This window comes from Diadema antillarum, unplaced genomic scaffold (genome assembly GCF_040938485.1).
Source record: "Diadema antillarum isolate AM-2024a unplaced genomic scaffold, OU_Dant_1.0 seq00000301_RagTag, whole genome shotgun sequence".
Classification (NCBI taxonomy): domain Eukaryota; kingdom Metazoa; phylum Echinodermata; class Echinoidea; order Diadematoida; family Diadematidae; genus Diadema; species Diadema antillarum.
This window is the reverse complement of record NW_027271324.1, coordinates 283,125-297,218: the sequence shown is the minus strand read 5'-3', so window position 1 is coordinate 297,218 and position 14,094 is coordinate 283,125. Positions and strand designations below refer to the sequence as shown.

The window sequence follows — 14,094 nt, the reverse complement described above, 5'->3', positions numbered from 1 at the left end:
TAATCAATGCTAAGTATTGTTAAATATACAAAATGTGAACAATATTTATAATAAAAATGTTTCCAGAATAAACCGTATACAGTTATGGTTTATTGAGAAAAATAGTAATATCTCCTTATATTTTTGGCTTTATTGCAAAATTTTTACATGGTAGGATGTTTTGTGATACAACTGACCTACACATATGCATCAAATTTGATATCTCGAACATTTTTGAAATCACTGCTCCCAAAGGTAAACTGTACCTTTAAAAAACGATAATTTATGTGGGATGGAGTACTTTCGGGCTCCTGTCTAGGGCCCTGTACAGAATGATATCAATTTTCCCCGGTCAACTTCATAATTTTGTCATTCAAGTTCCTATTCCGAGCATTCATATTCACGCATTCCACGTTCGCAGCACTGAATCAGCAATCAAATTCAAAGTGCGGTCATTCAAATTCACCTTCGGAACAATAAATTATTGTTTATTTTTGTTATTCAAATCTCAGGTAGGAGAATGTATATCAGCAATGTTCATTCAAATTCATTTCAAGCTGGCGATTGAATCTCGTTGCTCACTCAAAGTCGTTAAAAGGCAACCATTAAAAGGATTAAACATAAATGCATGTAAGCCTGGGTTGTGTACGCATCTTTGCTTGTTTTATATGAAAATGTTTTCCCTTTCTGCCCCATCCCCCCCCCCCATTACCATAATCTTGAAGAAAAAAATGTTCTATTTCCTTAATTTATTGAATCCACGAAAATCTGAAAATGAAATTGAAAGCCCCAAACAAGCACATCGGGACTATCGCGTGAATTTGAATGCCCAAGTAGGAAAAATAAGGCTTGCATTTGGAATTTGAACGCACATACGTGAATTTGATTTGACGGAAACGAAATTCAGTTCCCATAAATTAAAGTGATCTCTCAAATTGTGAATTTGAAATGCCCGAATATTTTCGCATGTCTGAATTTGAATGCACATTTATAAATTGGAATGACAAAAGTTTGAAATTGACCGGGAAAACCTATAACTGGCTTTGGTGTTTTGGGCATCGCTGTTGTGTACTAAGGTCTACTTTAATTTTAAATGAAATTAGCCATGACTCTTTTCAGCTAAATAAAATCATATGTGTTGGCACTTTGGGGCTACTGTCTGGGGGGGGGGGGCGTACGGGATAAAATAAATAGCTTTGTTGTTTTGGGTATTTCTGTTGTGAACTACTCCCATTGCAAAAGCAATTAGCTATGACTATTTAAGCTAGATAAACTCATATTGTAATGTGGGTGGAGGTAATTTAGGGCTAATGTGTGGGTCTCCATACAGGATGAAATAACTGACTTTGGTGTTGTGGGTATCTCTGTAGTGTACTAAGGCCTATTTCCATTGCAACAGAAATAAACCATGACTCTTCTCAGCTAAATCAAATTATATGGGACACTTCTCGGCTACTGTCTAGGGCCAAGTGCAGGATACAATAACTGGCTTCCGGAATGGTGTTTAGGGTATCTCTGTTGAGTGCTACTTCTATTGCAAAAGGAATTAACCACGACCCTTTTCAGCTGAATAACACCATATGGGTGGGGCACTTTGGGACTTCTGTCTAGGGCTCTGTACAGGATAAAATAAGTGACTTTGCTGTTTTGTGTATCTCTGTTGTGTACTGCTTCCATTGCAAAATAATTTAGCCATGGCTCTTTTCATCTAGATAACATTACATGAGGGGGCACTTTTGGGCTTCTGTCTGGGACCCGTGCAGGATAAAATAACTGACTTTGGTATTTCGGGTATCTCTATTGTGTACTACTTCCATTGCAAAAGAAATTAGCCATGAACCATTTTCAGATGAATAGCACCATAAGGGTGAGACCCTTGGGGCTACTGTCTAGGGCCCCGTACAGGATAAAATTACTGGCATTGCTGCATGATAGGTACACCCAAGGAACAATATCCACCAACTTTTGTCAATGACCCCCTTCGGCTGAATAAATGCATTTTGGGATCCCTTTTTGTGGTCCCTGGGCTTACTGTACGAGAGGTGACTTGCCAGTAATTCATTTTATTGACACTTGGCCACATTCTAGTATGATGAGACCGTCAAAACTTGTGATCATCTTTGGCTGAATAAATCTTCTAAGCCCCAGGTCTAGAGGGTTTGTGCCCACATAGTCTATTACTACGCCAAACGCTCATGAGAATGTCGCTTAGAGTGCGCGAAAAGTTTGCGGATATGTCTTAAAATAATCCGAAAATCTTTGTGAATTTCGCCAAATGAACGCGAGACATGTTCTAAACTGTCGGGATCTGTTTGGGGTTTCTCGAAGGTTTTGCAAACGTCGCGCACGTCTTGCGTACGTCATGCATATAGTATGACGAAACTGTCAAGGCATTTTCGAGAACAAATCACGAGCAAATCACAACCCTAGAGTATAATTCTATGACAATTTTTGCAACAAATGTGTAGATCTTCGCCATCTGATTGGATGAATGCGAGTCACAAGACATTCAGAAGAATCAGTCATCCCACGCTCACTCTTCGTTGCAGTGCAATAGACTACTATGGCGTGCCATTTGCCCAATAAGTCCGTTTATCGCCGATAAACTTATTTTTGACCGATAAACTTCTGTTTATCAGTCGGTAAACTCTGTGTTTTCGAGAGAAACTCTGCTTTTCGAGTGAAAGACTAAGTTAATCGATAAACTGACTTTTTCACTTGCTAAACCTAGTTTTTCGCTTGATAAACTACGTTTTTCACTTGATAAACAGAGTTTATCGATAAACTATTAAAGTTTAACGAGAAACTGTATACCAAGCGAAAAACTAAGTTTATCAATAATCATAGTTATTTCAGCTTTGGCAAAACGGGGCGCTAATACGAAATTAGCTATAGAATAAGGACGTGGAGCTCAGCACGCACTAGCCGCAGACTTGCGACTACAGTAGTACCCATTGCCATAACCAGTTACTTGTCGCGACGGCAAACATTCTACATGAAAAATCTCTAAGTTCTGGAACTGGCAGCTTATCTGACAACCCACTTGTCTCTTCTGCGGCCGTGGCGAAACAATCATTGAATGACGTCCGTTGCGTTATTCAACGCACGTGGTTATAAGTTGATAACTGCCGCAATGCAACTATTAGTAGAGCTGGTAATACGGAACAAAAGCAGTGGCAACGCTCACAGCCATACGGCTCTGGCAACGCTAAGCTAAGAGCGCCCACTACTGGCAAAGCTTGAATAACTCAATTTATCGCGATAAACTGAGTTCATCGCCGAAAAACTCTGTTTATCAGTCGTTATCAGTCGTTATCGACTGAAAAACGTAGTTTATCACCGAAAAACTTTGTTTATCAGTTGATAAACAAGAAAAACTCTACGTAAGAAAAAATTAATTTTATCACGGTAAACTATAAGTTTTTTCGGAATTATTGGGCAAATGGCGCGCCATAGACGTCTATTGAACGATAAATCAAGCAGGCAAGCAGTGCAATAGATCCTACGACAAGCTGAACTTGTGTATCGTAAAGCATTGATGCATACGCGCACACCCGTTTGCGTTGCCCGCAAGACCTATGTTAGAGCCAGATCTAGATCTAGGCCTAACTGTAAAGTCCCCCTCCCCCCCCCCCCATAGGCTTTTACCAATCTATATTGCTCTGGACCAGGTATTTATCGTTTCTTGTATAAAACAAATATCCAATGGTTATGAGTGCGATGGTTTGAATCCGCTTCGCGTCGTTGAATAGGACGGTACTTGCACGCTCATGTAATATTCGGAACCATCACACTCACAAAAATTGAAATTTTGTATAATAGAGGGCGAGCTGCCAGCCATTCCTGTTCCGACATGGAACGGGCGACAATTATAGAAAAAGTCTAAATCATGAGCAGACAACTAGGCATCTGTATCTTACAGGGGAAGTCCGGACGATTGTCAGTCGTTTCCAGGGTAAAGAGCAATATCTTAAGTGTCTACTACCTTTTTCCCGTGTTCTGCATGAGAGCTCCTGTACTTGGCAGAGATTTTTCGTACAGAAATGTGCATTTTTGTCCTGGAGAATAATTTTCACTCACACTAAACCCCTGTGACAGAGAAAGGGGACGCCAGTTTCTTTCAGATGTAGGTACAATCACTATTTCAATTTCAAAAATAACCCCCGTATTCAAAAGTGGAGATAAAACTGAAATAAGTAATTATAGACCTATATCTGTTCTCTCATGTTTTAATGAAATACTTGAAAAATTGTATTTACACGAGCTATGAAATTCATTGATAATGATAAAGTATTAAGTAATAGTCAATATGGTTTTCGACAAATATTTTCTACATCTCTAGCCTTAATTGATTTAACGAGTAAGATTTTTTATGCCTTTGAACACGATATGTACACTTTAGGGAGTGTTCATTGACTTATCAAAGGCTTTTGATACTCTTAACAACGATATTTTTCTTTCTAAGTTACATCATTATGGTTTCGAGGTACTGCCCATAGTTGGTTTTCTAGTTACTTAAAAGATCGTTATCAATGTGCTAAATATAATTCTGTTGTCTCACAGCTCAGTTGTCTCACGCTCAGATCAGTGTGGTGTTCCTCATGGTTCACTACTTGGCCCCCTTCTTTTTATATTATATATAAATGATATAGATACTGTTTCTGATAAGCTTTCTTATAATATTATACGCTGACGATACAAATATTTTTTTCATGTGGCAAAAACTTGGATGTCCTGTGTAATGAAGTTAATAGTGAACTTAAAAATGTACGTGATTGGTTTCAAGCTAATAGGTTATCTGTGAATAGCAAAAAAAAATTACATTCTCTTTAATAATAGGAAAAAAGACGATGGTAGAAATGTTAATGTTTACTTAAACAATGATGCAATCCCTAAAGTTGATAAAGCTCTTAGTTCTTAGGTGTATTCATTGATTCCAAGTTTTCCTGGAAATTTCATATTGCAGAAGTTGAGCGAAAAGTGTCTAAAAATACTGGTATTATTCGTAAATTTGCATATTTTTTGCCTGTGAACATACAACATATGCTTTATTGCACACTTATTTTACCTTACCTGACATATTGCAACATTGTTTGGGGAAATACATTTGAATAAAATTTGAAAAGATTACAGATTTATCAAAATCGTATTATTAGTGATTTATGTAATGTACGAAACATAGGTCCTGGTGGTGTTCGAACAGATACATTGTTTAACGAGTTCAAGTTGCTGCGTTTAAAAGATATCAATACATTCAAATTGGGTTTATTCAGGTATAAGTGTACAAATATTCTTCTCCCTGAACACTTATGTCACTTATTTGAAGAAAACTCAGAGTACCATAAGTATGAAACTAGATCATCTTCACTTATTCACATTCCAAAACATAAAAAAGTCTTATTCCAACACACAGTGCGCTTTTCTGGTCCCAAGGTCTGGAATAATCTCCCAGCCCATTTGAAATCTGTACCTTTTTTTAGTCTATTCAAATGCCATTATAAATCGTCCTTCTTTTGGAATAATAGACTTCTTTGCTGACGTAGTCGAGTTTGTGGGTGTTTTTTCTCCCGGGGCCTGGTGACGAGTTATTTTAGTAACCTGTACATTATAATGGCACTTCAATACTCGGAATCCACTTTGCATACACTATAGTTGTTGCTGTGTTGGACAGGCCTCGTGCAAGCTTTCAGGTTGCCTGGGAAAATTTTTGTTAAAATGACATGCATAAGACTTGAATATATCGGTAAAGGGGTCTATTCACCATCCAGTTGGAAACAGTGCATTTCATTCTTTGTGTTGTTTACATCTGTGCAGAGGTTTCACATTACTAGCACTTATAAATATGTAACGTTTAACTTTGATATATGCAACTTTTGTTAGGCTGTAGCTCGTCACATATTTTCATACTTAGACTGCAAACTCTGTTAGACTGCAATATTTCTCTTTGAGGAATATCACATCTTAAAGGCACTCAACCGTGGCGAGTGGTTTGTGCTGCACGGAGACGACCGCAACACGCTGCCTCCCCCATTCTCATTTCTGTATCAAATGTAGTGACCCCGAATGAGAATAGCGCTGGCTCAATGGGTCAGCGAATAACACGCTAACCTACAAGAGCTCTATGCTACAATCTCCTATCCCAAAATGGCTGTCCGAGCGAGCCACGAGAGCTTCCGAATGGACGCACACTCTCAGTGCGCATGCGCATGGAGAGAGGCCAAAAGAGCCACGCGTCTTCTGGCCTCTCTCCAGTTACCGCCGCTCGCGGTGACAATGTTTGTGTATGATGCGTACACACACACGCACACACACACACACACACACGTGTCTCAGTGGCAGCATTGTCCCACACGTTTATGGATATAGCACCGAGTCTGGCATTGCGCAATTGCATGCACAAACTTCGGTCGTTCGGAGTTTACGTACCATAAGGGATGGCGGTCGGCTGCCTTTAATACTGCTTTGGGAACTATTGTGTTTTTGTTGTTTCTTACGTTTGTGATGTAATGTATTTTTGTTAGGCAGCTCACCACAAGCTCTGCTTTTTGAGGTTCTACCTTCCTTGTACAACCTTATGAATGTGATTTACAACATGAAAAATATGGAAAATAAATGTTTGAAATGAAATGAAATTTATTCATATTCCACATAGTGGACATTATGTGATAAAATATACAGGGTATAACACATAGTGGACATTATATCAAAACTATACAGAGTATATTACTTGTATATACAAAGTATAGTGATATTCTGAGATAGAATAACACCATATACAAATGTGGAGGGGACTACTTAGAAGCACTGCTTGTTAAATGTAGTCCCCCTACAGATCATAGACAAAATGATATCAAAGATAAGGCTGAGTGAAATAACAAAAACACCATATATACACTATTTACAAGGGCACATGAACCGTACTATGGATATACAAATCATGTATATGTTACAAAGCACAAGTTTATGTATAAAGTGTTTACAGTGTACATTATATACAGTGTACCATTAGAATAATGAATGAAACAGAAGATAACCTTCCGAGTATACTTAATGAAAGTACTTCTAGAAAACATTGATTGAAATATACATACGTTTTATTACCATAAAACTGTTTATTAATACTTATCAAGAAACACATTTTTGAGCTTATACTTAAAGCTATTCAAGCTCTGAGCTTGTTTTAGTGAACGATCAAAGGAATTCCAAAGCTTAGGACCAGTAAACATGAAATTTCTGTTACCAAAACTAGTTCTATTTTTAGGAAGATGGTAATCATTCGCATACCTTGTTGAGTAATTATGTATAACATTATTTTTTCGAAACATTTCCTTAAATACAGCATGGGTAGCGTTAATTTCTACATTGTACATAAAACAACCCAGTTGAAGACGATATAAATCAGTAATCTTAAGAATACGGTTTTCTTTAAATAAGACATCAGTGTGTGATCTATAAGCGGTATTGCATATCAAACGCATCGCTCTTTTCTGCAAGAGAAGCACCCTGTCCATTTTAGTTTGTATTGCATTTCCCCATGCCATTACGCCATAATTAAGGTAAGGAAGAATAAGAGTTGAATATAACGTAAGAAGCACTGACTTGGGGAGAATCCGTTTAACGTGATTAATGATGCCAATATTTCTTGAAACTATCTTACAAATACTGTATTATCAATAAGACAATTCGAAGTTAGCTTATTGTCAATTGTAATACCGAGAAATTTTGTAGTCTTGACTTCTTTAATGACAGAATTATCAAATATCACTTGGTCAGGAAGTTGTTTAACAGAGTTACTGAATAACATGTAATTGGTTTTTTGTTTATTTAAAGATAATTTATTTGCTTTTATCCAATTTGTTGCATGTGTAAGTTCTACATTTAAAACTTCAACTAACTTATTAGGATCACTGTGAGTATATAATAAGTTTGAGACATCAGCAAAAAGGACAAAAAGAGAGAACACTCGAAGAACATCGAATGTCATTTACATCAATAGAGAATAACAGTGGACCAAGAAGGCTTCCTTGGGGAACTCCACACGTGATTGGTACCGTAGACGAACTATATCCATCAATGGTAACTAATTGCTTTCTTCCAGAAAGATAACTTTCGAACCATTCCAGAGCTTTACCTCTAATACCACAGTGCGCAAGTTTGTATAACAGAATGTCGTGATTTATAGTATCGAATGCTTTATTAGAAAAATCTAAGAACAAACCGATAGTATGACAGGATTTTTAGATTGAAGCTGATATGGTATTTATTAAACTTAGAATGGCATGAGTTGTGTTATGTTTTTCTCTAAAGCCAAATTGGGAGTCAGATATGATGTTGTGAGATTCAAGGAAGGTAGTTGTCCTTGAATGAACAATTTTCTCGAAGATTTTTGATAAGGAAGTTAAAGATATTGGGCGATAAGTTGCTGATACATAATTTGTCTCCTTTCTTGAATATTGGAGTCACCTTTGCGAGTTTCATTTTGGATGGTACTTGACCAGATTGTAGTGAAAGGTTATATAAAAACAATAAAGGGTCTACTATACAATGTATAATGTCTTTGATAAGGACATTGCCAATGTCATCATAGCCAGGGGCTTTGTTTGCTTTGAGCTGAAGTACAATTTTGATTAATTCTTGCCTGTCAATTGGCTTGAAAAAAATTGAGTGGTCGTTTGGTGAGGAAAGAAATTCGTAAAATGATTTATCACTTGGAGTAATAGTTTGTGCTAATTTTGAACCTATCTTTGAAAAGTATGAGTTAAAAATCTCGGCAATTTCAGACTTGTCCTCAATGATAGTATTATCAACTTGAACTTTAGAAATGGGATTTACAGCCTCTATTCAAAACGGTATTTATTACTTTCCAAGTGTTCTTGATATCACATTTGAATTGACTCAAATGGTCCGCAAAATATTTCTTTTTAGCTAATCTGAGTGTATTGGTAAGAATATTTTTGTATGAAATATATTTCATTCGAGAGGTTTCATCACGGTTTTTGATAAAATTAACATACAAAGTACTCTTGCGATTTATTGAGCGTAAGAGTGTTTTGGAAACCCATGGTTGCTTGGGGATTCGTTTGTAATCCTGTGTATGACATTTCCTTAAGGGAATGCATGCATCTAGGCAATTATTCAAAAGATAAAGAAAGTTATCATATGCTTGGTCAATATTTTCATTTGCGTCATACACAATTGACCAGTCCACAGATTGAAGTTTTTCTTGAAGGAGAGCGATATTTTCAGGGGTGAATTTACGACGAAATACATGCCTTCGAATTGTACTATGACTCCTTGGTCCAATATCAAAGTGACAAAATATCATAAAATGGTCTGATATATCGCTCACCACTATGCCAGATTTTGGAAAAGGTTTTAGGTTCGCAAAAATGTTATCAATAAGAGTAGCAGAATGACCAGTAATTCTTGTTGGTTTAAAAATAAGAGGCAGAAATGAGGCTTGTGAAATGTTATCAAGGAAGTTATCACAGGCAGCATTACTGCTTGACAAAAGATCTATATTGAAATCACCCATGATGATGCAATCCTTGTTTTAGAATGCACCGTTTCGACAAATATCGTTCATAATATTCATAAAATCATAATTAGATTGAGGAGGTCTGTAAATAACTCCAAGCAGAATGTTTTTACCCTTACAGACAGAAATTTCAATAAATAATGATTCTATTACATCATTCATATATTTCAGTTCTTCCTTTATAGCGTAATCATATATTCGGGGAACATATATAGCTACTCCACCATCTGGTCTATTTGATCTGTTGTTAATGACAATATCATAACCAGCAAGAACATTAATTGGACCTGACGCTGGAGTTTCAGCAGACCACGTTTCAGAGAGGCCTATGATAGGCAACATGGGCAAATCAATATTATCAAGAAATAAGCGAAGCTTTTCAAAGTTTCTATTAGCACTCGTTCTAGCGTTCGTAAATATTCTCTAAGGGTAGCTTCTGTAAAGTATGGCGATTGAGCAAGTTGACACGCTTCATCGTGGCTGTTAAACTCAATGTTCAGTTCGTCTAGATTGTTGGCTAAGATTCTAGTTGCAGTCCTATCAAACTTGGTGTTTCTAGCTGGTACATTTTGGTCTTTTTGAAATAAAGTAACAAAGTCATCACCTATTAAACTTGAACAAACTTGAACTTGAACTTGAAAGTTAAATGCAGTGTTCTGCATGAAGCGTACAACTCGGAGGTATGTCAGGTGATAATTAGTCCCGTGCACGCATTTGAGCGCAGAGCAAGTTCGAATTCTCAGACCCTTAGAACCCCGTACGCCAGAACTGCAAAGCCAGAACTGCCTTTGTGTACGTTCATGATAATTGTTAACTTCTTTCATTTGGTGAATAAAATGTAGGCGAAAGACCTTGTGCTATTAAAATATTTTGTATCTTCAACATCAACATTTATTTGGACATTCGTCCGAAAAGAATTACACGTCTAGAAAACGGGGTCTATATAAGGGACTAACAGAATTGCCTCACTTCATTTCAACCATTACAAACAAATGAATATCGAGCAAAAGTGAGAGCATCTACAAGTATTTTGACCATATAGTATATAGTACGAATACAAGAGTTCTTTCTAGTTTTACACTACTATAGGATGTAGATAGTCTTATAATCTAGCAATTCTGCCGTGAAAATCATATCCTCTATGTCTAAAGCATGTCTCCAAATGATTTGCCATCTAAATTATTGAATTGCCATCTGCGCAGTATATGGTTGTGCAGAAATCGTCGGATCAAAGAGGCACATTATTTTCAAAAAGATAGACCCCACCCTCCCCATTTGAGGATCGACGCCCCTGTCCAACAGATATCCTTGTGTCGAATAACAGCACCCGGTCAGTGGTAATCCTCGTGCCTAGCACGTGGTTGCAGAAATCGTTAGAAATAATAAAAAAGAGCCAAACCATCTTCAAAAAAAGAAATATTAGCGCAACGCAAGGTTTCTTTTTTATGAGAAAATACATGTGATATACGTGCATATGCGTGCATGTACACATTTCTTATGAAAATTCTACGCATTTAAAGGGGCTTACGTGGAACCCTACTTAAATTGATTTTTTTTTCACAAATTGCATGCCTGAATGTCCGTAGTCGAGTGTATAAATGACAAATCGAAACTTTTTGTACAGTTAGGGCAGATGTATGGTGAAAAAAAAATGCATGTGGGGAAATAATCAAATTCATAGTAGGCAAAAAGAGGTATTCAGGGCAGATAAATCTAGTCATATCAGTGCAGATTGGAGTAAGTGTTTGGATCACCACGAATGATATGATAAATACATTTTCAGATGTTTTTTTGACCATGAATATGATACCACCATGTAGCCTGTTACCTTGTATGTGTTGAATAGAGTGCAAATCAGAGGTTTAAGTTGCTGTGCAGTTCGTTTAGTACGAGGGATGCATTCATATTCATATCTTTGCAGGTTGAATGAAATCCAGTCTATCGTTAGACTTAAATACGAGAGTATATAGCACCGACTTCTTAGAAGATGTAGTTTGATCCATGTATCACTCAGAATTATCTGAAAGGTCTTACAATTTGTTAGAAATGCACAATCTAGCTCTGTACCAAGGGTATGTGTCTTTTAAATTTGAGCAACAACACAATCAGCGTTGAATATACCATAAAGGAAAAACATAGTTCTGGTATGCCTGCAAAAATTGTCAAATTTCGCTCCAAAATGTACTTGTATGCCTAAGAAATGAAAGGAATAACGCTTTAATAACAAGTTATTCGTTAGGTAATTGCCGAAATGCGAAATATTAACCAAAAATGTTCGCATCTCAGAACTTACCCCATCGGGGTTAGGCTAATTCGGACTCGGGGACAACTCGGACTCACTTTGATGGCGAGGCCGAGTTGTCCCTTTGGGGATCTTGAAGTGTTGTACTACAAAAGTGCCTCGCGTTCTGGCTGGTCGCAGTTATGGACCAAGTTGATACATCGCGAGCAACAATTAAGAACCTCTTTGGCGTGCCTACAAAATGAACGTGCGCCTATGTATAGAATGGTGGCGATCACGAACTGCACATAAATTGTCTGAAATAGGGCCGAGTTGTCCCTGAGACCGAGTTAACCTGGATTCTTCTGGAATAAAAGTCGGTACATCGACTTTTATTTTTGATCTCAAAATACTCCGAAACAACTCATCATCCCGGCATATCACGTCAGCCAGGTAAGTTTCTTGGTAGACTCTTGCGATATATTGCAAGCAAATATGAAATGGTGCAAAACGGGTACTCAAACCTTTACCAGAACTATGTTTTATATTTAAGCGTGAACGGGCATGCTAATCACATCTACAAAATACTACGCTTTGTTTTGGCATGCATGATTGTGTGAATATTGCACAGCTGCATTCAAATTGATACAATTCATGTATCTTTTTTTTTTCTTCTTTTTTTTGCATTTCCATTCTTATATGACTGCATTTATTGTCGGTGCCCATCACTTCCAAATTCAGAAAATGCCCTACTGGATTACAAAGAAAAAAGCTAGATTCCTGTTCACGTCTGTCAAACATGGGTGTGAAAGTTGTAAATCAGCCGGTCAAGATAAGTTGAATCTGCTTCCAAAACTGGATGGTAAGTCCACTGCATCTGCTTTTGTGGTTGATACGGTAGTGTGTATGTCTGTCTGTCTTTGTGTATGTGAGAGTTGGCACAGATGGTACGTACACAAGCTCCTGTCCTAATCCTGGGACCTGGTTTGCTCTCAGGAACGACGCCTTCTTCTGCTTCACGCGGTCTTTGCGCTGGGCAAGGGTCAGCTTCGCACGGTTCCACCTCTTTGGAGTCACGGTGCGTTCGGGCTTGGACTTGGCCTCAGGATCGGCCCTGATGGCAGCATGGGCGTTCTTGTACATCTGTTCCAGGTTGTCGGGGGTGATGTTGTGTTTGATGAACTGGGAGAACTGCCTCTTGTAGGCCTCGTCTTCTTTCTGCAGCTCCTTCATGTAGTCCGCCACGTGACCTCCAAAGATGTACTTCCTGTGTACCTCGGCGCTGAGCTCTGCACTCTCAGCGTCGTAGCCAGGGAAGCGCTTGTTGCTGTGTGAGATCTCCAGACCACCATCCACAGCACCCTTCAGCACTCCGAAGACCTTGGCCCCGGTGATGGTCCTCGCCAGACCAACGTCCAGGAAGCAACGGAAGGCTCCAGCCTGTCCCTACTCACTCTCCACCAGGTAGTCATCACCATCAGGCTCCGTTTGGCCCTCGTAGATGGTATCCAGGTTGAACTTCTTCAAAACCCTGCGGGCAAGGAGAAGTTCAGTGCAGTACGCTGCAGCGTAGTTGGTCAGCCCGACCTTGATGCCATAGCGAGGGAGCTCGTGTGAGTAGGCTGCACACACGATGTAGTCTCCCTCAATCTTGGCATACGCTATCTGACATGTTATGTCCTTGTTGGTGAATCGCACAATCATGCGATACTTGGGGGTGTTGTACTTGTTCTTGTCTTGGACGACCAGGTAGCGGCGGGCCTGGTAATCAGTCCTGCCTTCACGTCTACGCCGGAATTTCACTTGGTACCTCTTGAAGTAGGCCTTGTTCTTCACAACTTTAACGAACCCCATTCTGGCAAATTTGCCCTGACATCAGGGTCCTTTCCGATAGCATCGGTTTAGAGAACACCGTAGAGAAAAAAAGTTTGTGCATCTATCTCTAAAGAGTATTGTGCTTAACATCACTGCATTATATACGTATACATATTGTGTGTGTGTATATATGTAAATTATATAAATAATGAATGTTTATGAGTGCAATGGACAGAATATTTCATGAGGTGAAAAGATGAAATGATCCATTCAACATTGCTAGCTGAAGTCCCGATTTTCTGTAAATACAAATCTATAGCACAGCGATTCGCATACAATGAAATTCGCTTATAACGAAGTACTTTATGTGATCCCAAGCATTTTGTTATAACAGGATTCGACTGTAGTATTACGGGGGCGGAACCGGGAGGGGGGCTGGGGGAGGGGGGCTGCAGAAAAAAGAAAAGAAAGAAAGAAAAAAAGGGAAAAAAATCGGGGAAAAATCAAAACATCCATGAATATGAATATCCAAGATTCCGCC

General features: G+C 38.4%; 1 protein-coding gene and 1 pseudogene across 1 annotated transcript in view; one reads left to right on the top strand and one right to left on the bottom strand.

Annotated features, from left to right (window-relative positions):
- LOC139730309 (solute carrier organic anion transporter family member 4A1-like) overlaps nucleotides 1-14,094 on the top strand; it is a 232,162-nt gene that overhangs the window by 193,447 nt on the left and 24,621 nt on the right. The window lies entirely within an intron of this gene.
- Nucleotides 12,498-13,637, bottom strand: LOC139730310 (large ribosomal subunit protein uL18-like; annotated as a pseudogene).